This window comes from Haliotis asinina, chromosome 10 (assembly GCF_037392515.1).
Source record: "Haliotis asinina isolate JCU_RB_2024 chromosome 10, JCU_Hal_asi_v2, whole genome shotgun sequence".
NCBI lineage: Eukaryota > Metazoa > Mollusca > Gastropoda > Lepetellida > Haliotidae > Haliotis > Haliotis asinina.
The window spans coordinates 56,511,594-56,525,792 of NC_090289.1; the positions used below are offsets into that span (position 1 = coordinate 56,511,594).

At 40.9% G+C, this 14,199-nt stretch overlaps 1 protein-coding gene across 2 annotated transcripts in view; it reads left to right on the forward strand.

Annotated features, from left to right (window-relative positions):
* Positions 1–706: 706 nt before the first annotated feature.
* The window catches only part of LOC137298958 (acid-sensing ion channel 5-like), a 90,577-nt gene continuing 77,084 nt past the window's right edge, over positions 707–14,199 (forward strand). The window contains exon 1 of one of the 2 annotated variants that reach the window (XM_067831356.1): positions 707–790. The gene's annotated coding sequence lies outside the window, so the exon portion shown is untranslated. Of the gene's footprint in view, positions 791–7,953; positions 8,581–14,199 lie in introns of those variants that run through there. The other variant, XM_067831354.1, reaches the window with a different exon arrangement.

Consider the following 14,199-nt stretch of genomic DNA (forward strand, 5'->3'; position numbering starts at 1 on the left):
CTTCCTCGGGAAATACTATGTTAAACATGATTTCTACTCCCTCTCTTCATCACCGTGAACTCACTTCCTCGAGACTGCCTACAGTAAATCGTGAAATGCTGGGAGCAAGCGGGGAATGTGGAACTGAATGTAGAATACTTCACACGAATGTGAAAAACACACCACACAGATGTCCTTATATCGTCTTATATCACTGCCAGATAAACTCACAGTCTCAAATATTTGATATCCCTCGCCCTTAAGCACCATGTTATTTGAATGGTCAATAAGAGAAAGCGTCTTTCAGAATGCTCGTGCAAGCGCTATATTAAAACATGATCTGCATGTTGCACATTACCGAATCCACACCTCCACATCCAAATTCCTCCACGCCCAGTGAAGGATGATCAGCATCCATGCTGTAATCCCGGTGCTATCCATCACTTCTCTGTAACTGTTTCATCGGCGCTGTCTGTTTTGCTCCTCCAGTACTTGTTCCACGTGGGACAGGTGCCAAAGATCTTATCGCCTATAAAAGGTTAAGTTGTGAAAATCTGTGGAGGTTAGGAGGGTCTCGTCACAATTTACATGTGGTATAACGCGCGTGTTTATAAAATTCGGGAGTCGGTGCTGTGTTTTCCCACTGTGAAAACAAGTACCCATCATTTCGATGATATGAACGATGAGTAATATACTTAACTGACTGAGGTTCCAAGTGTCTGTCTTCAGGTGCAGGAAGGAGCGTGAACATCAACACCTAACCAAAAGGAGCGACCCGGTTACCATTCTGCCGGCCCTACCATTGGCTTCGGTATGTGTTTTATTGAAATCTTTTTAATGATTAGATGTAATGGTTCCACAACAATATAGAACCTTGTAGTTTAATCAGTTTAATATATTTATGAATTCAGACATCAACATCTTCTGGTTTTGCAAACATCTCCTAGATTTGCCCCGGTAATTGCCTTCATTAAGTCAATTCCAAACCCGTACTTGCCGATTCGTTCAAGTATCACGTGGGAACAAGGATTGTAGCAAGTGTATATGGGGGTGAACAAGTGTATGTGGGGGTGAATTCAAATATCGGCAAACGACCGAAGTGCTGGTAAAATGTCAAGATTCGACGAGACCAGGTTTTAAGAGCAGGCGAGTTACTCAGAGTTGTCAGCCCTTGTGGAACCACAAACCTGATAGGTTTTTTGTAAACAAATATTGGTGTGGTGCAGTCTTTAGACGGTTGTCTGTACCTCAAACGATCGAGACGAAGGCGCTTTGTGACATTTCTAGACTTATTTGTAAGTGTGGTTATCTCGGAAAGCGCCGACTATCCATCTGCCACCTCACACGACATTCTGGTTTCAAGACGGGGCATGTGTCGATGACTTCATTCTTTACTTGTTTCTTATTGGTGCTGACACTTCTATGGTCATTTGCCTCGCCATTTCTGATTGTAAACTTAAATGTATTGGCTTCAATACAGTTTGAAAAGAAAACTACCTTTTTATCCTGTCCAATCGTTCACTGATTTCAGATTTTAGTTTAGTTTTGTTTGTACCAAACAATTAGTTTCCGTTTAATGTGGAAACAATGTACTCTCGTACGGCATCGGAATTACATTTGATGAACTACTTTTTTCAGCTTGTGTCAAAGGGGAAATGTCAAATGTGCAAGAGTTAAACCTTTCGTAGTTGTTTTACACACGATGTGAAATTCAAATTCAGCTGAAAAGAGAATAACCGTTTATTACGCGCACTGATGTCTGGGTTTGAACCTACCGTGACAGCACCCGACTTTTGACTGGCGCTTCAAGCAGCACAGTCGACACCACGCCTACTGATGCCTGTCATGTATTCTTCAAGAACTAATGCCAGTACTAACACGTCACCAAGTGTACGTCAACATTTCTCAGGTGACATTGTTTGTCTATCCAACATAAATTATCAATGCCTGTCGATTTCTTCATTTTGTAGACAAATACTTCGGATTGTGGATAAGAAATGACAAACTTTCTATGCATGCTCAATGTGTACAATTAGAGACATTCTCCAGGAAATCTTAAGGTAGCAGTAATCGTTCACAGACTGCGCCACGAAGTAGTATTAGCAAAGTTTGATTGATGTTGACGGGACCACAGAACAATATTGTATACCCGGTGTTTGTTTCCGTGCCTTATCAACATCATTAGGTAGTTTATACACTAGTGTACACAGTATAAGTGGTCATGGACATCAACTGTTCAAAGACAACCATGCACTACACTTATGTTTCCACGGATCTTTACGGTTCCCAATCATCGATACTAGAAATGCCTCACTGAGAAAAATGCTTCAATACTTCACGCATTTGCTTGTCTTGCAGACAACTGTCAACTTGCATTGGCGAATAAGAACATTGTTTTCTTTTACAAGATCTCACAAAACATAACATGTCTGAAAGGCAATGTCGATGTATTTGTAATGACTACGCGTTGTCTGTTTGTACACACATACACCTAGGTCTACACTGCTGTAGGCAATGTGCAAGCACTACCATGCTGGGAACAAACAACGTTTTGCAGAAGATATATACATAACAGGTAATAGATTTAAACAAAACTAGTCGTGCCCGTGTTTATTTACAGCCGAAACACACATTCTTTTGTTAATTTTGTAATATAATCAAGCCAGAACAAAGAGACAACAGTGTAATGACACATTTTGTAGGACATAATTATTTTCTCATCCTTTCGGTTAATTGCCCTTCAGATGCTTGTTAACTCGTTATCATCGACATGAAGAAGGTGTGTGCCCCTTTTCATGGTGCATAACACAGTTGGACAAACCCGGAGAGGTTGTGCTATCTACTGAGTATCACAGATGTTTTCTTATTTATGTCTATTTCAAACCTGTGAGACTCGCAGCTTGCAACAGAGGTGCGTTAGGCGTGTTGCATATCTTGTGTACAATGTGAAGGTGTTTTTCAGTTAACCCTAGACGGTCTACAGAGGCGGTAAGAGGCGCAGTGTTTATGAATGTAAATCGCTTCCGTCCTTCAGATCGTATGCATGCTTATTTATGTTATAAGAATGGGATGAAACTGGTTCCAGTTATTTTTGACATCGCCCCTGTCGGAAAAGTCGTTATACCTATATATGATAGCTAGATATACTGCTAGCGGAAAAAGAAGGGACCTAATGATATGCATGTCTTGTTATCGTTGTAAGTATTACAGATGTAATGTGAACAGTGACCTTTTACACTTTACATCACCGACACGTACACAAGAGCACTGAGAAACTAAATCTAAATATGATTCCGTGAATCGGGTAACTAACAATTACAATGAAGCTGCTCAGAGCACATTCTTAAAAAGACCCGTAAAAATGGTCAGTATCCCAACTTGGTCAATAACCCAAGTTACCGAACGTTCGGCAAATCGTAAAGTTCTATTTCTTGACAGACGGGAATGTACGGTTGGGTTTGGCCCGACAGAGGACTGTGGACATTGATGAGCAGCAGTATGCTGATTCCAACGTTTGTCGTGCCGTGGTTCTGTTTGCTGGTATTAGCGCCTCCTGCAAGAGCAGCCTACAAGACCACAAAATGATAAAGTTGTAACCTTTACCTACCACGACAAATGAACACCGACATATGACTGGTCCTTGACATGATCCCTACCATGCGTGTATTGGGTGTAATTTCATAAAGACTATACGTGTGAAACTACCAGCTTGAGGTAGCTCGTCAAGAGAAATGGTGAGCGATGCCATTGGTAAACTACCTTATGCCTAGTCGGCGTCTTGGAAAAAAGATGAAAGACTTGTGCAATCAACAGTCTTCACACTGTCATCTTCACTATGCATGATCTCCTCTACACACCATTTGGACATACCTCACTGAACATATTGAACATACACCATAACAGGTTGCCCTAATTGCCTTTATATAGTTTTCGTATACATCTAGAATGTATACGTCTTGAACACACCGCCGATGATGACAGTCGACTACACTCTGATCCATTGATCGGGATAATTATATCACTGTATCATGGGCATTCACATTGCGAATGGAATCTGGCTCACGTTAATTTGACGGATTCATCTTCGCCTTCTAGGCGCGTAGCAAGTCATTTTTTTCCTGTAAGACCGATAGGTTGCAATGCTTTACATTTAGATAGTTTTGGGAGCCTGTGTGACGTTTTTAGCAAATATCGTGTGTAAACCCGGGCTTTATCTTCGTCCTGCGACAACCAATGACTAATACGTAATTTACTAAGTTTGAAGGTATTTACGGCGTTTTTGATTTAGTTGAAGATGAGAGTGTTAGTCCCAATAAAATGAAGCCAAATGGAATTATATGAACCGCCGCCGATGACGCCCCCTCCCCCCCCACCCCCACAAATATACACACAGACACCTACCCACCCACCCCTCCATCCCCAGCAGAGATGATAAATTTATACATGTAATTGCACTCAAATAGCATAGCGATGACATGTTTTGCCGTCCGTAGATAGAAGCCTGTGAAATGGTTCACAAGGATCATGCGTCTAGCTTTGTCAGGACCACACCCATGCTATTTACCCTACTGATTACTGTGCAAAAGCAGGGCTGTGAACTGTCTCATGTCCTCACTCACCAACTGCAGATCAGCGTCACAGGTAATACACTCGGAGAATAAGTGAAAACAAATGGCGAATAATCAGGATTTCCGGCCTGTAATAAGATGTATAGTATATGTTATGTCGATATTTTACTTAACACATTCAAGTGCAGAATAATACATTTTTTTCTAAAGTTTAATCACGTTAATGGGTCTGAAGCGATGTCGCTTCCCGTGCTGCTTTATCGTCAGTTTAGCGGTTGCCGATGTTGACATTCCTTGTTATCTGAGTGCAGAACAAACAGTTTGTGTTACTGACGGTTGTCAAAACAATCTTTGTTGTCCGCGCAAAAGAATAGCGCAAAAGAATAGCGGTGTACAAAGTTCTCTAACTTCAAATCAGTGATGACACCAGGTGTTTGCGAAACGAAGAAACGCACGTCTGTGCTTGGTTCAGGATGCATGTTGACACTTGTATGGGCCCCTATGTCGTGTGGACGTTTGGTGGTCATTATTAATTACATTAATCTTTAACCGTACCCAAAATGCACGTATCACGTTCCTGATTAAGCATGCCCACCTCGAAGTGGAGAAAGGCCAAGAAGGTTGTCAAGAGCAATTGCCTCTGCAATTATCCAGAGGAAATCTCTGATGAAATCTATTACGGATTGTTTTTAATCCTCTTTTGAATGCACTTCCCGAAGGCCCTACAATGACCAAACTAGATGAACGGTGGCACTCACACATACCCTAACGGCCCACAACACTTTGTGCTGTACCGTACGAAATGGATGGTAGTCTCACATCTCTTGAGTCACCATAGACAAATGGCTTTCTCAGATTTGTGGCCTGGTAACCATCGATGTGTTGTCGTGATTGTCGAGCTTGATCACAATGATTCCCTCCTGGGACTTGACGAAGCAAAGCGCTCAACTACGATTATTCTCAGAATAATAAAACTTTCGAGAGAACCGTTTTATCACTAACAGTTTCTGTTCAGACACCTGGAAGACTGCTATTAAGAGACAAACACCAATCCATTACATGCCATTACGCTTTTATTTGCAGGGTGTTTTCATTAACAACATTTCGCGTTGCTTAATCATGAAATCACAATAATACGACAGTCTGATACGAAGGAAGCAACGCAGTGAAGAATGGTTGTTGTAGGCATACAGATGTATCTATTGTGTTTCACTGAAGCATGTGAGTTGTTACAGATACATCCACCATGTTTCAGCATTTAGAAAGAAAAATATGCTTCGCGTTATTCATTATGCTTGACATTTTGTTCACGATAAAAGATCCTATGCAGTATACAAAAAAGTATATAGCGCATCAAAGTGCTTGTGTGAGCCATTACATGCATGAGCAGGGGCAGCATATCATGAACCGCGGTGCTTAAAACACCAGGTACTGTAGCTCACCTATATTATCAGAATAGCGACAACGATCCTTGTTATTTTTGTGTCGGTGATAGTTTCATTTTGATAGTTCGAACACTGTCACTTTCTCAGAACATTCTAAACTACACGGTACAATGGGAACAGCCACTCCGATGAAAGCAAATGTGTGTTCTGGTGATGGGTATAAATAGTTACTGTAAGGTAACATTAAATCTTTATTTGTTGCAATATAGCAACAGCAATGTCAACATAAAGATAGGGATTTTGATCATGTCCAACTCATACTCTTATGTCCAATTTCACTGTTCAAGAAGCTCATTCCTTGGTTCTATTTATAACGTATATTAATTTGGTTACGTGGAATATGCCGAAGAATGGATTTCAACAACATATTGTAATCTGGTCATGTTCGACATGGCCTACATTGGTTACAGACAACCCATCGCGTTACGATGACCATGATCAACTTACCTGTATTCCAAGTTGATTGTCTCTAAATAACTGTACGTTGGTTATGCACAGCGTATCGAAAACTGGTTATGTAAACCTTTCGTACAACGTGCCTTGCTTTGGTTATGGGCAAGATATGCAACTCTGATTACTCAAGTATAGTCTCTCAATCACTACTGTATTTTGTGCATTCGCAAACTGCTTCCACGAGTATATTTGATAGAATTAGACGAGGTGCAATCTGTGAGAGAACATCAGTACTTTTACTTGCTATGAACATAAATATGTCAGAAACATTTTTATAAATGGTTGAGAGGGGCTACTTATGGTTTGTATCCAAATGAATTTCCTGCATGTCAATTACACAGAAAAGCCACCCTAAAACAGTATACAGGTACCGTGAAGCACGTGTATGCATACAGCACTCGGTAGAAACTATTTGACATAAACCTCCCGAGTCAGGTTCGTTTAATTACTCCGAGAATCACTTTGCAGTTTCTTCTCACGGTCTTGATGAGATACCAGTTCGCAGGGGCTCTATAACGCATTGGTGTCCAAGACAAAATCGGATGATTGGTTGATAAAACATGGATGTGAATGCTCAGAAGACACTGAGCGTCTCGCACCCATAAATGTTTCTGCTTGATAATTCAAGTAGTCTGAAAAATCACTTTGCACTCCATACCTCGAGACGCTCCACATATGTGTTATCAATGTATTAGGATCATGAGAATATTTATCATTTCAAATTGCTGTCTTTTCGCCGAGCATGAAGGTATAAGCTATCACCATGAATGTGTTGCCCATGGCGTTTGGACTGAAGAGTGGAGGGAGGCAATATCGAATGAGACGACACCAATCGGAGTTCATGGTTTCTAAGACCAGGCCTGCCATGATACAATGATCTTGTGACCGAGTTTCCTATCAGCAAAGGCATCTCAGTTATGGACCTTGGTGTGTCATACACTCCCCGACTCCGCCCACACGTCAATGCATCAGCAGATATGTCCGATGACGTTTTGATGGTGACAGCTATCCGACTTACCACATTCTGAAACAGATTTATGGTCACATGATACAGGTAAAGATAATGCTGAGAGAAACGATGTTGTCTTTTGCCTTGAAATGGAATATAACATCACATTTCTTACATTCCAAATGATATGGAAATTATTATTTAACCAGCATCCAAACACAATCTGTTAAAATGCATTGCGTTTTACACGAATATGATACAACTTCATAGCGGACTACCGAGGTCTTTTAAGGGCGTAGGAGAGTGTAATTGTCGTCACAGGGCAGATTAATTTTCACTAAAAGCCACTGTAGGCGATTACGTTAATGACGATTCCTTTAAATTCGACCGCCAACACCTATGCAGAGAGTAATCAATAACCCGTATAGGTGTTGCCGGCCTGGCGTCACCTGATTGATAATTCTCTGCTTCCCGGTTGTCCTCCTCCTATTGCGCTGTCGGCTTCTCCAGCCACTGACAGCATCAGTCTCACCACCCTCGCCGTCACTGATAGCATCACACTCCGTGGCTTGGCATCAAACATTGCATGGCTGTTGAGCTAGGCTTATTCATACCAGATACAATATTTATACCTCTAGAAATGATTCCACAGAAAGGGCTGGCATTCCTAAAGCATGGTTGATTATATTGGGACAGTGAATTCAAACGTATTGCGTGTTTGCCGTTTGAATCCCTACGAAAGGATATACGAAACAAAAAGTTGCGAAATGTATACATATATGCTAATCCAAGTTATTAATAATCAATTGTTTTTAAAGGAATGTCTTTATAACATTTGGAGCCAGCGTATGGGAAGACGCAATTCAGAGATCGCTGTGGAGATAGATTATTGACCAACGGAAGACTAACATCATCGTCTTCTACTGGGCGCTCACTGGGTGCTTGCCTGCATCCAGCTCTACACCGATACGCTACAGCCGCCGCTGCCACCGCCACACTAGGAGGCTAGATGTATCATCCCGTGTAATTTCTCCGTACTTGGTCACCAGGCCACGTTGTGCTCATACAGGGGTTAAAGGTTAAATCCGGTTATTACCCAAAAGTCGGGAGTACTATCTTTCATCCTCCAGGATGTTTTTATTACGAGCAGGATACCGAAAGATTCCTGTTTCCAAGACCTGCGGTGGTAAGTAGCGCTTTAGATACAACATTCACACAAGTCTGTGTATACTTTGAATCTAGTTGTTTCGGAAGTATACTTTTGGTTGAAAAGTTTCTGTTCCTTCAGTCTGATGGCCTTGTACCTTAAGTATATTAATCTTAGAGGTTCTAGAAACCTGTTGATGTTTCCCCAACGTTTCAGCAAAACCTGTTTTTCAGGACAGTTTCAGTTCGTAGTGCAAGTAGAACACCTAACATTTTCATATGTTTAAGCATAAGTCTGACGTTTATCTGAAAGATTACAAAGTGTTATCATGTAATTTCGTGATTACTTCATGGCTGATATAAAGGAGATGACAATTCTAGATACGAACGAAATGTTCTCAGTTATATGTATCTACACTTTGGAAGTATTTATACATGTTAAGTACTCCCATCGGTAGAATATAAAACAAAAATACATGTTGTATATTACTGACATTTTGTCTTGAACTATAGCTATGTCAGAAGTCGGGTGTATGAGACAGAACGATCGTGACTGAAATGAAAATTGTGATTTAGGTGAAGGATTGTGGGTTGTGTAATAATATGGATGAGTTGTGAGATTACGTAGGATGGACAAACTTGTCTAGTCGGGTGTGGGAGGCAGATTTTGAGAGGGAGATAGTTGTGTGGGGCAGCGCATTAAATGCACCGAGATCCTATTAAGACTTGCGATCGATCTCAAGATTAATTAGCATAACGCATTTATCATATTGTGTCTTGTCGTTGCCTTAAATACGAGAGCCTCTTTTATAAATTCCTACTCCTGACATTAGTTATGATGGTCCCAGGTGACAATATGCCCTGGGTAGTTGACGGCTAATACTATCTTTATTGAATCAACGTACACATTCATGAATAGAATATGTATCAGACTGCACATCACCATTAAAAGCAATCGATATAAATTGAACATTTTAATAGTTACACTTTTTGTTACTTTATTTGGTCGAGCGATACCAATTACCATCCATGTGTTGGGACGGGACTTTTCATTAACTATAAGCATCTGTCACGTAATGTCTTACATTTCATATGATACAAAACGGAAGAAAACTGTCATGATTGGTTATTGGATATTGGTTGTTTTGGTCGACACACCTGACAGCTGGTCACCCACCACACAGAGCGGTACATAGTGTGACGTCTGTAACCCTGTATCACTGCATAACGAGGTGTTCTCAAATATTTAGCTCCGTCGGTTCAGCTATATCAGCGTAAAAGATACGCCCATGTATCATCCCCGGTCGTTATGTGACGTGTTATCTCAGGGATTCTTTAAGACAGAAAAACAGATGTGTTATTACAACATGGAACTACTATCATTTTGACAATATATATGATTGCCAGGATGTCGGAAATTAGGTTCACATATGACATCTACGAGCCAGATTAGTTCATTAATAGCTCTAAATTATTCCAACCATTGTCTGATATACTGACACGGGATTCAAATCGATATTTCTAATTAGACTGAACTAGTGCGCAGTGACGCATAACTTATGGGCCGTCAAGCCTACTAGGATACTAGGACCTTAATATACTCAAACAGAGTGGGAATGTGATTGGACAATAAATAGATGTTACTTAATAATAAGACAGCTCTCTCTACCTCCCAGCTCTCACCTCCCCCTCTCACGCCACTACCCCCCCCCCATCCTAAGTCAAAAAAGTAAATAAATAAATGCAGCTTGCACTGCTTTCATTAAATGTATTTATTATATATGAAAGAATGTTTATTGATATTTTACAATAACACATATTTCACAGCACAAGCAAGCAAGTATTGATGTGGACATGTTTTGGGAGACATCAGGTGACATTGTGAACTATGAGCGATGTGCCATTGGCCATGTAGTCTGTGGACTTTCAGCCTAACGATAGGATAAGAACAATCCGGTGCTGTTGAATTGGAAGCGTATCTTGTAGTAGCAGCAGTAGCGTATCTTGTACTAGTAGTAGTCATTTTGACAGTCTCATTCGGTTAAGGATATATACTGTTTACGGTGCATTCATGTACTTTCAGAAACAATCTTTGTTACAATATGTTACAGTAACATGATGCAACAAAAGGATTCGATAATTTGTCACAAAACATTTTAGCAGTGTAGTATGTGATTTGTTAATTCCTGGATAGTGCCAGAAGCATCACGTTCATTTTCAAATATGTAAGTTTTGCAGTAACTTATAATGTTACTATATGTTATTCTGACATGTTACCACAAACGAGATAAGCACATCACTGGGTCCAAAACTGTTATTTGAGTAACATGGTCCGGACATATTTGTAATACTTTCATAGATAACATTTTGACATATGTACTGCTGACTAACTACCTCGATGATGGATTATCCTACATTTGTCAGTTGGGTGTAGACAAATCGATAACAAGGGAGTGTCCATGTATTTATTATTCAAAATATTTCATCAACGTTAATGAATATGTTCAAAGAAACTATTCATAAAGCCCACTTATCTGCGTGTCTGTATCTATGCATATGCCAAAAAAGGAAAGATACATAATAATAATGACGTCACTCAGACAATCTGCGATCTGCAACCCACGTCGGTCATATGTAGCCACACTGAAGGGTATATTTCACTCAGATGATTCAGTGTTTATGATGTGGTCATCACATGTCCACACAGCACCTCGCGTGCTCAGGTCCCAACCACATAAGACCATCTGTACAGGAACATGCAGGAGGTCGTCACCTCATCTTGGAAGGCGTCATGTCCACTGACCGACGGATCGAGGGGCGCACTTGAGGTTAATGCGTATTTAGATGTGTTGATTCGAGTTTAAATATTAATTGACTGAATGACATGTAAATGCAGGCGACAAAACTCCCCCATTAATCACACATCGTGCTTAACGCAGAGGCAACTTTACAACATTACCGCGAAGCTTAGAGTATATGTCAACAGCGTGCGGGAAAAAATGAAAAAAAACACCAAAAACAAACAAACAAAAACAAAACAAAACAAAGACTGAGCATATATTTTCTGGTGTCCGTTTTATCGTTGGAGTGTTCTACAACCAGGCATGTCCCGATTGTCTAGATACGCATTTTTCTGAAATGTTTCGCCCAGGTTATGTTTGTAAAGGCAGAATAAAGTTTAGCACTTCGCGTGCATGGTTAATTTACCATAGAGCAGTGAGACGTTTTTTCGCATATTTCGAGTGTTTTTGTTTTGTTACGCTGCCTTTTTCAACATTTACAAAGTTAGTCTTGCTTATGTACCTCAGCTGATATTTTATATTTGATCGATAATAAAGGTACAGCAAATATTATGAGATCGTTTCCATGTGTATGTGATATCTCGACAGAACGCATAGTCAGTTGTACTATTCATGGACATTTGCTCAACAATCCCAGTAAAGAAGCGATGCACCAGCTCTTTTCCTCATAACCACTATCCTACATGTTAAAATCTTCGAAGAGCATTTAGAAGTTGAAAGCATAAAAACAGAAGAGCAAGACTTGTGGATGAAATTTCTTTACCGCGACTTACATGACGTTTCGGAGCGTTAACACCGTTTGCATGAAAACACGTGTGTTGGGGGTAAGGTAGATGTTAATTGACTACTAAAAACGTGACATGTTACATTAAAACATAACAAAGCTCCAAACCCCCTACACTGTATTATTTTGACATTTCTGATGCCGCCAGAACAACAGCACGGGGGAACTTTCTGTGAATGTCACTCCTGATGCAGATGTAGCGTTCGAAGGCGTTTCACTTCTAGTCCCCATGTAATTTAATCAACACTGGAGGTATTCCTACGTTGAAGGCGAATCTACATCCTCTCCGCCTGAAAGAGTGACCACTGTATTACTTTGGGTCATAGCCACAAGAGACCAGCACACACTTGAGAGCTTTCAAGAAGCTGTCGTGCGTTAAGCAGTCCATTTGGTCGTTGACTCTGTAAGAGCACAGGTGACGACCGGCCGGTATACCTGTCTGTAACTTCTGAAGAGTACGCAGCGGCGACACCAGGCAGAGTGTAGAGGTTGATGTGGCAGAGTGGTATAGTGAGGATGCACTGGGTGAGCTGGATTATCTTGGCGTGTCACACTATGAGGAGCATGGACTTGTTTTTCCAGTTGACGTCATGGATGAGCAGTTTTCTATCTGTTGGCAAATCCCTGCTCGGCAACAGAAAAATGTGAAAATGTGAAAAGTGAAAAATGTTGTGGTACATGCACTCCAAAAGGCGGCGTTAAATGGGATGCTAAGGTTGCAAGTGAGGGACTGGCTCTTGATCAAAAAGTCCGTGCAGCGCATGCATACCCCCAGAACGTTGTTCGGCAGCTCCGGGAGCCGCCGGAGGTTACCCAGTTAAATCCAAATAAATCTATTTACTTAGTGCTATGCTTTGTCCTTCATCACCTTCCTTTCTGATCCTAAATAGTATCAAGGACGAACCTTTCAATATTCACACAATTAATGTCACTTAGATTCTTCAGAACTCGAAGCATTTGCATGAATATTTACAATCTTAGAAATTCGATGCCGTATTGCACAGACATCATTTCAAACTAGAATACGTAACTGAGTCTCTGCGAGTCTTAGTCTCCTGTATACTGACGTGTGAAATAGTGAAATAACAGTCACTGCCTGCTGAGGTCTTACTGTCTACCCTGGAATGCAATTATACATGTTTTCATCAAAGTAACCATTTTCCTGTAGCTGGTGCTGCTGATGGAAGACGTTATCCAGTTCTCTATGTTGGACATTGCAAAGTAAGAATGACGCCTTCCCTTGGTGTCTTACTCCACCTTCTATTTCGGTCTTTTCCTGATGCCGAGGGGGTACCGAGAGTGTACTCAACGATCTGCTGCAGATGTCTTAAACAACTTCCTGTCCTGGAAATGCAACACATGTTTTCATCAGAGAAGCTACCATTCTTGTTGGTGATGTAAGGTGTTGTCTCATGCTCTGTGTTTTGTTTTGGTCTTAATGATTTCGAACGATGCCCACTGCGCGGCACGATTTGGACAAAGGTTGTATAAGACAGACCACAAGCTGTCGCCTTACTCTCCTCACAAAACAGGCATTGATAGATGCCCATTCGTCCACTGAACTGTTTATGAACTGGAGCATGGAAGCCAGTTTTGCAACTGCTACCGATGCAGTCGGAGTGATGGATTCATTAATAAGTGCTGTATGTGTATAATGGAAATGCTTCTACAAACGATAAATGCAAACGTCATTTGCATGCTTGCAGTTCACTATGTTGCAACATGTTTTCTGATGACGTGGGGGGTAGCCCTGTGGTTAGAGCGTTCGCTCGTCACGCTGTCACACGACTTCAATTCCCCCCTCTGTCAAGCCTATTTCTAGTTTCCCCACTCCCCAAATGTGGTACGAACAGCGTAAACTAAACTCGCTGAAAATGTTTACCGATACATATTATTTTCAAATCATCATTTTGTGAATATATCGTCTTCAAAACGTGTGTTGAATTTCAGTTAATGGTTTAGGGCGTCCGTGATGTAGTAGTTTCTTATGATTTGATGTCTGGCGTCCAGTCTTTTCTTGTTTGACACATGATAATATCTTACCCAGAATTCATCTTTACGAGCGACATGTTTG